General features: G+C 42.0%; 1 pseudogene; it reads left to right on the top strand.

Moving 5' to 3' along the window:
• The first annotated feature begins 268 nt into the window (after positions 1–268).
• On the top strand, positions 269–10,903 carry LOC149229234 ((+)-piperitol/(+)-sesamin synthase CYP81Q1-like; annotated as a pseudogene).
• Positions 10,904–11,107: the final 204 nt, after the last annotated feature.

The raw sequence follows: 11,107 nt of genomic DNA, 5'->3' as shown, positions 1-11,107 counted from the left end.
TGAAAACATACGTTTACCTTTACTTAGAGACAGTGATTTGTGGGCGGTCATCCAATTCCTAAAGTATTTTAGAATTATTAGAATTTGAGTAACAGAAACTACTGTTTCATTTTCTGTGGTCCACAAATTCCTGAATTAGGAATTTTCATAAAATCTACAATGGAGTTATCTAGAGAAATTGAGATGGCATAATTATGACGCCATTCATTACATTTACAGATTCTACATAATTATGATGCCCGTTTCACACATTCGTTCACAGACGAGAATGGAACGAACCCTCGATTTTATGGAGGGCGGTCTCATGGTGGCCATTGTTGGGATCACTCTGCTCGCAATATGTCACTACACTAAATTCCTATTGTTCCACAAGGGGGAGCACAATCTGAGCACGCCTTCGAGGCCTACTGCTTAGGCCATTATTGGACACCTTCATTTGCTGGACGCGAAGCTACCTCTTCATCATACGCTTTACCACCTGGCCCAGACCTATGGGCGCTTCATGCTTCTCAAATTCGGATCTCGCAAGGTCCTGGTAGTCACCTCATGGGAGCTCACCAGGGAGTGTCTCACCACACACGACATGAACCTCGCCTACAGGGCACAGTCTGCGGGAGCCGAGCATTTGGGCTACGATCGTAATCTGCTTGGCCTCGATCCATATGACCGCCGGTGTAACTCCCTGGAGTCTCGGGCAGGCGTGCACGATGGCGCGAGCGCCCCGTGCACGACGACGGGCACGTTTTGGGGTGAACCTCCGACACTTGGACGATGAACCAAAGCTAAGGTGCGGTCACCCGAGCCACAGATGGGCAGACCGGTGAGTTGGCACGGTACATGGATTGGTGGGCAACCCGATGGGCGGACGACCCATGGGCAACCCACGCTCGATGGACGAACAACCCAAATGACAAATGCGGTGGACAGCATGACGGAACGAGGGCGCGGTTCGACAAAGCGGGCGTAAGGCAACGGTTGAGGACGCGGTTCTGCAGACAAGCACGGGCACGACCACCCGACGAGCGGACACGGTCATCCGATAGTGCGACGGGGCTGCAGGATAGTGCGACGAAACAGAGTTGCAGTGCGACGAGATATATGGAGACACATTGGCCGAGATGTGGCCAAGTGTCGAACAGATATATTGGAGCGCATAAAATAGAGCTTATACACATGTATGGAATAGCATGTAAATATAAGCGAACGACATATGATATACGTGACCTTATATGGATTATGGACGGCCATTAAAACATAAGAAGGGCGCATATTATATGGTGTTGAACGCATATATCATTATGTGTGGATTATTAAAATATAATATGTGGGGCTTACGTATATGATAATGGGGCAAACGTAAGTGGAGAACCCCTTTATATGGGAGCGAAGCATATTATATGAGTGGAGGACACATATACGAATATATGTGGAATTAATAAGATTAAAATAATGTAAATTAAAGCAAATACGTGGCTGATATATATATAATGGAGGTGGCCATTAAAATATAAAGAAGTGCATATATGAAGAATAATGGAAAGAAATAAAATATAATAAAATAGTTATACGTGGCCTTTATGTATGATGTGGTCAGCCGTGAATAATACGCACCCATTATAACATGAAAAGGACGTATATGTGATGGACGAAAATGGATTGAGCCGATATGCATATGTGGCGTATTGTCATGGATTTGGGAGTCGGCTTATGATGGCATGCATCCCTTGAGAAATGATAATACGCATATATATATGGCATGGTGAAATTCCATTTGGATCATAAACGAACAACGAAGTCTCTTGATATTCCGAGCGGTTAATTATGCGCATATCTCATGCGCATTGCATGGTGGCAGCGCAGAGATTGATACTCGGAACGCAGTCAGATCTAAGGCGGGTTTAAAGAGACGAATTATATCGGAACTTGAGCAGCAGTTCGAACATATAAGTGAGCAGAGTTTGGGTGTCCTCTCTTGGACTGATGCGCAGAGATTTTATGTGAGAACGTGCTGTCAGATTTGGTACATCGGCTGAACGCTTATTGAAGGCTGTTCTATGGTGGAAGCACGCGGTAAAGAGCAGGAAGTCTGTGTAAGTTTATCGGTGAACAGAACACGCGGAGACAGCTACCTTCATACGCCCAGCAGAGCAAGCAGTGCACAGGTTGGGGTTTTGGAGGGCGGTATTCAGACAGTAGGACGGATATAGGTTAATGCGCAGATTTGTATCAGCGTTTGGTACGTTCAGGAATAGTGCAGAGGATTATATATATCCGGCAGAAGAAGTCTTGGTTGTTCTCTCTCTACACTCACACAAGGGTAAAACGCAGATGTTATGCGCACATCTCATGCGCAGCAAGAGATAGTGCGCTGTTTTACCGAGTTGGTTGTGTAGACGGGCGGAGGTGTTAAACGTGGACGCAGGTCGAAGTTCAGCAGAGGTTTGTCACACGGTGGCACGAGGTTATGCGCAGGCCGAGTTGGCTGCAGGTTAACATTCCGGTGGCACGAATTGTGCGCAGACCCGAGTTGTCTACGGTTTGGGTAAACGGGTGACACGGTGGGTGCATGGCCGAGTTGGGGAGTTGAGGCTCGGGTGAGCTAACTCCGCCATAGTGCGCACACACGGTTTTATGGGCATTTGCCCTTTGTTGTAATCAGTTGTGTTGGCCGTGGATCTTGCCCGGCAACACGTATTGTTGTATATTGTATTATTGAATGGTTTTCATAATATAAGGATTCGGGCGAACTCGTTTGGGAGTTGCCCCTCCCGTGAAACATATGTGTTATTGTTATTTATATGGTTCGGTTTCATGTTTATTATGAGCAATGATAATGATGTGTATGTTGATGAAAGATTAATGCGGTTGCTTAATTAAAGTGTTGAATTAAGTATATTGCTGGTTAAGGCGTAGTCCATAACGTAAATCTGTTAAAAGGGTGAGCGTTGGTGGTGCCGCACCCGCCCAATAAAAGAAAAAAAGATTGGGGGCGTGACAGCCGGTGTCGAAAACTGCGTAGGATCTTCACGCTGCATCTTCTATCGCCTGATGTCAAAGTTAGTGCGTGGTCTGTTCGAGAGATGCGCGAAGATGGGAATCAAAGGCCGCGAGGCTTGGCTGTTGTGAACGTGAGAGAGATTGTGGTGGAGCTAATATTTGATATTATGGTGAGATTAATCCTCACTCGCAAAAGCTACCTGGGCAGCAGGGAAGAGGTGGAAGAATTTAAAAATATAATTACCGTCAGCACTAGCGAGCTACTGGGAGCGTTTAATTTGGGGATTATATTCCATTCCTTAGATGGCTAGATCTCCAAGGCTGCGAGCGGGCAATGAAGAAGTTACACAGGCGACGGGATGAGTTTTTGCAGAGAGTGATAGATAACAGCCCCCTTTGTATGAAGAAGGAGAATGACGAGAGTCTGATAGACGTGCTTCTACTTTTGGTGGACAAAGCCGAAGAGTTTTGCAGCGAAGACACCATTGTCAAGGCCACTGCTATAGTCAGTACCTTTTCAACTTCAAGGCAGTTTTACCCCTCTCATCATATGGGAGCCTGTTTTACCTTTTTAGGAAGCATGTTTTACCTTTTTACCTTTTTAAAGAAGCCTGTAACTGAGATGTCCTTTATTTTGCAGAGCATGATCGGCGCGGCAACGGATACCTACGCCAACACAACGGAATGGGCTATCGCAACTCTCCTGCAATGCTCAGATGTGCTGAAAAGGGCACAGCAGGAGCTGGACGTCATAGTTGGAAGGGAGCGCATTTTGGAGGAATCGGATCTCCCGAAGTTGAAGTATTTGGAGGCCATCGTGAAAGAGACTCTACTGTTGAAATCTAATTTCAACGCAGACGCTATCAACCAAAACCGCCAGAAAACGTTCAGCTACCCACCTGGAACTTCTCGGACCAGCTTTCCGGCGAAGGAATAATCCGGCAAGGAGCTCCGATATAATATGGAGCTGACACGTGGTTCACCACTGACGTAACGCAACGTAAGAATCTAGGAAGCTAAAGCTCTGCAGAAAATGGGTTTCCGATATTGTTGTCCACCGTCAGATCTACTCCATCGCTCTCCACCGTTGATCCACCAAAGCTGCATACGAGGTGCATTAAAAGCATTGCGTGGTGTAAAAATATGTTTGACCGCCGTGATAGTAATTATTTCATAGTTATTGTGATATGTGATAGGTTGGTGTAAGTTTAAATTTTAATGTTTTTTTTTATATATCGGCGGTATGGGCGCATATGCTCATTAAGTAAATTTTGTATGGGGTATTGGTACTTGGTAATTTTTTTTTATTTTTTTATTTTTTTTTGGTGTTGACCATTTTTGTAATGAAGTGAAGAACACAGGTGCGTGTGATTTTTTTTATGAATGAGCCAAAAAAATATATGCTCGTGGGTTGTAATGGTGGTGTTGGCCATTTTGTAAAACTGAGGAGTAGCGAAAAACCATGTGTGGTTTTGCACAGCAGTGCATAAAGAAAATGGTGGAGCGAATTTTTGTAAGCCTGTGTAAATTTTATTACAGCAGTAAACTTATGTAAACTTTTTATTACAGCAGTAAGTTGTTTTTCACAGCAGTGAATATAAAAATGATTTTACAGTGGTAAATCCCTCTCAGTAAAAGAGGATGAAGTTTGTATCAGTTTTTAATGAATAGAATGTTTTTATGGTGGTGAAATACTCTGTCTCTCAGTGAAATTTTTTAAGTCTTCCTGTGCACAAAAAGATCCTGGAGTAAAGTAAAACAGAGCATTGCCTCTGTGTGTTTGAATCTTGGTTTTTGGTATTTTTCATCCATTCAAAAATACCCAACAGTGGTATCAGAGCAGGCTTAGGCTCTTTAAAGAAGTTAAAGAAGCTGAAGGGAGAAGGTTGTTGCTGCAGCAAAACTTCTCAGGCAGACAGAAGACTCAGACATCAAAGGATTCAGGTATTTCAAAAGTTTTTTTTGTGTTGCTGAAGAAACAGTCAGTTGTTTTTAAACATACACAGTCAAGGAATGGCTAGCACAAGCACTGGTATGGGTATGTTTAACACCCAGCTCCCACAGTTTAATGGGAAGAACTATGACTACTGGTCAATAACTATGAGAGCCCTGTTTGCCTCTCAAGATTTATGGGAAATAGTTGAAGATGGTTTTGAAGAACCAGCAGATGAAACTGAGTTCAATGCATTAACTCAGGGAGAGAGAGATCTCCTGAAGAGCAATAGGAAGAAGGATGCAAAGGCCATTTTATTGTTGCATCTAGCAGTAGACCAGAGTATATTTCCAAGGATAGCAGCAGCTAAAACATCAAATGAAGCATGACAAACCCTCAAGACAGCCTATCAAGGCATGGAGAGAGTGAAGACAGCAAAACTACAATTGCTGAGAAAGGATTTTGAAAACTTGAACATGAAGGAGTCAGACAACATTGAATCATTCTTCACTCATGTGATTGGTGTAATCACACAAATGAGAACTCATGGAGAAACAATTGAAGATAGAAGAATAGTGGAGAAAATATTGAGGGTCTTACCCTCAAGGTTTGATGCCACAGTCATCACCATTGAAGAGACAAAGGATCTCTCAAACTATTCAGTTGATGAGCTACATGCATCACTGATAACACATGAGCAGAGGTTGAGTAGGAATGAAAACTCATCTCTTGAGCAAGCCTTCAAGACCCAGATGTCCTTTGGAAGAGGAAGAGGTCAAGGCAGGGGAAACAAAAGAGGAAGAGGCAGAAGCCAGAACAGAGGTGGAAGGAACAGCCCATCAAATGCACAAGGAAGAGGCAACAATCCAAATCAGAACCAAGGTCATGGAAGCAGCCAACAAAGAGATCAGTATCAGGCTCAAGGACAAAGGTATGATAAATCTAATGTTCAATGCTATTATTGCAAAAAGTATGGACATTATGCTAGTGATTGTAGAAAGAAACAACATGATAAGAACAGCAGCCAAAATGCAAATGTTACAAGAGAAAACAGCAGTCAAGAAAATGTCCTGTTAGCTTGTAACATGGCTGAAACACATAGTGAGGACATATGGTTTTTAGACTCAGGTTGCAGCAACCATATGACAGGGAATATAGCCCTCTTTTCAGCCTTAAATCAGAATTTGAAATCAGAGGTCACACTAGGAACTGATTGTAAAGTATCTGTTATGGGAAAAAAGGAGATAAAAATATTTACAAAACAAGGAGAAAGGAAAACCATAGCAGATGTCTACTATGTCCCCGGAATGAGATGTAATCTCTTGAGTATTGGACAACATGTCCATAAGGGGTACAATGTTTTCTTTAAAAATGATGTATGCACCATCATGGATATACCACCCAGCAAAAGATGCATTGTTGAAGTGAAGATGACAAGGAACAGGATGTTCCCTCTTAGAATCAGGGCAGATTTGAAAAACAAAAATGTAATGGCAGCAGTCACCCAAGAGGCCTTCCAAAGCGTGCCAAAGGATGAGAACTGGTTATGGCACTTGAGATTCGGGCATCTAAATTTTGGAGGTCTAAACTTATTGAGCAAAAAAGGAATGGTAAAGGGATTACCATTGATAGAGAAGCCAGACAGCCTTTGTGAAGGTTGTATATTGGGCAAACAACATAGAGAGAGTTTTCCATCAGGGAAAAGTATAAGGGCAAAGGCACCCTTAGAGATCATCCACTCAGATTTGTGTGGACCAATGCAAGCTCCATCATTAGCTGGCAGCATATATTTCTTGACATTCATTGATGATTTTACAAGAAAGACTTGGATATATTTCCTCAAGAACAAAAGTGAAGTCTTTGAGAAATTCCAAAATTTCAAAGCACTTGTGGAGAACCAAAGCGGGCTGCACATAAAAGTATTGAGAACTGATAGAGGAGGTGAGTATATCTCAAATGAATTCCTAAAGTTTTGTAGAGAAAATGGAATACATAAACAGTTCACAACTCGGTACACCCCACAGCAAAATGGAATTGCTGAAAGGAAGAACAGAACCATCATGGAGATGGCAAGGAGCATGTTGAAGGCAAAGCATTTGCTAAATGAGTATTGGGCTGAAGCTGTACATTGTGCAGTTTATATATTGAACAGGTGTCCTACAAAAGCAGTCATGAACAAAGTGCCAGAAGAGGCATGGAGTGGGAGAAAGCAAGGAGTCACCCACATGAGAGTTTTTGGGTGTGTGGCCTATGCACACATACCAGATCAGCTAAGGAGGAAGTTGGACAGCAAAGGAGAGAAATGCATCTTCATTGGATACAGTGATGAATCCAAAGCCTACAGGCTGTACATCCCATCTACCAAGAAGTTCTTTGTAAGAAGGGATGTTCAATTCATTTAGGAAGAAGCTTGGGATGGAAGCATAGAGAAAACAGTGAATGTTAAAAACTGTTTGTCTCATGATGAAGATGAAGAGGAAGTCGCTGAAATGCATCCCCAAATAGCAGCGCCAACACAAGGACAACAAGGGACACCATTGAGGATAAATGAGAGTGCTTCTCCAAGCACACCACAATGAGGAAACTCAAGTGCATCTTCAAGCACTTGCACACCAAGTGAAAGAGGTAAGAAATTTAGAAATCTAAGTGACATTTATGATGAAGGAATGAATTCCTTATTTGCCTTGTATTGTCATGTTGATGATCCTATTCATTTCGAAGATGCAATTAAAGATAGGAAATGGATAGAAGCTATGGATGAGGAGATGAATGCCATAGAGAGAAACAAAACATGGGATTTGGTTCAGTTACCAAAAGGCAAAGAAGTCATTGGTGTGAAATGGGTCTATAAGACCAAGAGCAATGCTGAAGGCAAGATAGAAAGGCACAAGGCAAGGCTGGTTGTCAAAGGGTACAAGCAGCAGTATGGGAGAGATTATGAGGAGACTTTCGCACCGGTTGCAAGAATGGAAACAGTGAGAGCAGTGTTGTCTATAGCAGTACAAAACAAATGGAAATTCTACCAAATGGATGTGAAATCAGCATTCCTAAATGGAGTGTTAATGGAAGAGGTCTATGTGGAACAGCCTCTCGGATATGAGAAGAAAGGTGAAAAGCACAAAGTGTGCAAATTGAAGAAAGCTCTTTATGGGTTGAAGCAAGCGCCAAGAGCATGGTACAGCAGGATAGATTCATATCTATTGGATAATGAATTTGAAAAATGTGAAGGAGAACCCACAGTCTACATCAAGGAAAAGGATGGTAAAATTTTAATTGTTGTCTTGTATGTAGATGATGTTATTTTCACTGGAAATGATATTTATCTTATTGAGAATTTTAAATCAGTCATGAAGGATGAATTTGAAATGACTGACATGGGTTTGTTGAGATACTTCTTAGGCATAAAAGTAGATCAAAATGAAAAAGGAATTTTTATATCTCAAGCAAGATATGTAAATCAAATTTTGGGCAGATTTAACATGCAAGAATGCAAGGCTGCCATCACTCCCACAGTGATGGGATTAAAACTCAGCAGAGAGGACAGCAGCAAGGATTTTGATCCTAGCTTGTATAAAAGTATTGTTGGCAGCCTTATGTATTTAACAGCAACTAGGCCTGATTTAATGTATGCTGTTAGTTTAATTTCCAGGTTCATGGAGAGGCCGAAGGAGGCACATTGGCAGGCAGCAAAGAGAATTTTGAGGTATGTCAAAGGCACCAAAATGTTTGGAATTTTATATCATGCCTCAGAACATTCAGATTTGGTTGGGTACACAGATAGTGATTGGGCTGGAAGTGTAGATGATCGGAAGAGCACTTCCGGTTATGTTTTTAATATGGGTTCAGGAGCCATCTCATGGGCTTCTAAGAAGCAGTCCATTGTAGCATTGTCTACAGCAGAGGCTGAATATGTGGTAGCTACAGCAGTAGCATGTCAAGCAGTTTGGATGAGAAGAATGTTGAGAAGCTTAGGCCAAGAGCAGGCAAAAGCGACAGTGATTTTTTGTGACAATAGCTCAGCTATTGCATTGTCAAAGAATTCAGTGTTTCATAAGAGAACGAAACACATTGATACCAGGTTTCACTACATCAGAGAATTGGTGAACAATGGAGAAATTGTCCTAGAACATTGCAGGACTCAAGAACAGGTAGCAGACATCTTGACAAAGCCACTGGATCAAAAGAGCTTTGAATTTTTGAGGAAGTGTCTGGGTATGACCGAATGCCCAGCTGTTGAAATTAAAGGGGAGTGTTGAAATCTAATTTCAACGCAGACGCTATCAACCAAAACCGCCAGAAAACGTTCAGCTACCCGCCTGGAACTTCTCGGACCAGCTTTCCGGCGAAGGAATAATCCGGCAAGGAGCTCCGATATAATATGGAGCTGACACGTGGTTCACCACTGACGTAACGCAACGTAAGAATCCCAGAAGCTAAAGCTCTGCAGAAAATGGGTTTCCGATATTGTTGTCCACCGTCGGATCTACTCCATCGCTCTCCACCGTTGATCCACCAAAGCTGCATATGAGGTGCATTAAAAGCATTGCGTGGTGTAAAAATATGTTTGACCGCCATGATAGTAATTATTTCATAGTTATTGTGATATGTGATAGGTTGGTGTAAGTTTAAATTTTAATGTTTTTTTTATATATCGGGGGTATGGGCGCATATGCTCATTAAGTAAATTTTGTATGGGGTATTGGTACTTGGTAATTTTTTTTTATTTTTTTATTTTTTTTTGGTGTTGACCATTTTTGTAATGAAGTGAAGAACACAGGTGCGTGTGATTTTTTTTATGAACGAGCCAAAAAAATTTATGCTCGTGGGTTGTAATGGTGGTGTTGGCCATTTTGTAAAACTGAGGAGTAGCAAAAAACCATGTGTGGTTTTGCACAGCAGTGCATAAAGAAAATGGTGGAGCGAATTTTTGTAAGCCTGTGTAAATTTTATTAAAGCAGTAAACTTATGTAAACTTTTTATTATAGCAGTAAGTTGTTTTTCACAGCAGTGAATATAAAAATGATTTTACAGTGGTAAATCCCCCTCAGTAAAAGAGGATGAAGTTTGTATCAGTTTTTAATGAATAGAACGTTTTTATGGTAGTGAAATACTCTGTCTCTCAGTGAAATTTTTTAAGTCTTCCTGTGCACAAAAAGATCCTGGAGTAAAGTAAAACAGAGCATTGCCTCTGTGTGTTTGAATCTTGGTTTTTGGTATTTTCCATCCATTCAAAAATACCCAACATCTACGTCTCTATCCAGGGGCGCCTCTACTCCTTCCTCATGTTGCAGCGGCGCCGTGCAGAGTGGGAGGGTATTATGTACCGGAGGGCACAGAGGTTTTGTTCAATGCGTGGGGTATACACAGAGACCCAGCTGTGTGGGAAAGCCCCCTAAAATTCAAGCCCGAGAGGTTTATCAACAGTTCAATAGACGTGAACGGACATGATTTCACATATATACCGTTTCGTTATGGGAGAAGGGCCTGCCCGGGCATTTGGTTAGCCATGCGCATGCTTCTGCTCACTGTGGGAAGACTGTTGCAGGGTTTCGATTGGAGCATTCCCGAAGGAACTGAAGGAGTTGATATGAATGAGGGTCGTGCTCTGTTCCATTGGAGGCGGCCATCAGGCCTCGTCTTCGTCACCATCTGTATTGATCGTCTTCCTCACCATCTGTATTGAGTCATCACCTCACCTGATCTGTGATGATGATGAATTGACAAACATAGGTACGCTCTTCTGAAATCTCCAAATTTGATATTAGCTACCGTTTTGGCTAACCATTCAGAGTCGTATTATTAGTGTGTATAAGTGTAGCAGGAGTCCTTTTCAAGACCGTCCAATTTGGCTGCGGACCCTTGAAGGCATTCATATAAGGGGTTAGTTGGAATATTTTATTGGGATGGTGGTTCACAATATCCTGGATGATAATAATACAGTTACAATAATTTATTGGAGTAGTTTTTTTTTTTTTTGCTTCAGGCTGGATGGATTTGAAACTTCAATGTCACTTTTTACTTTATTACTCTAGCTGACCTCATGAAGCACTGAACCCATACTTAATTGTCAACAATTTAGGACCCCATCAACCACTGATCCCATACTTAGTTGTCAACAATTGAGGACACCAATCAACCACTGATCCCATACTTAGTTGTCAACAATCGAGCTGACCC

Source organism: Pinus tabuliformis, chromosome J (assembly GCF_031772625.1).
Source record: "Pinus tabuliformis cultivar Carrire ecotype Pingquan chromosome J, CPIR1, whole genome shotgun sequence".
Taxonomy (NCBI): Eukaryota; Viridiplantae; Streptophyta; class Pinopsida; order Pinales; family Pinaceae; genus Pinus; species Pinus tabuliformis.
This window is presented reverse-complemented; position numbering and strand designations above follow the sequence as displayed.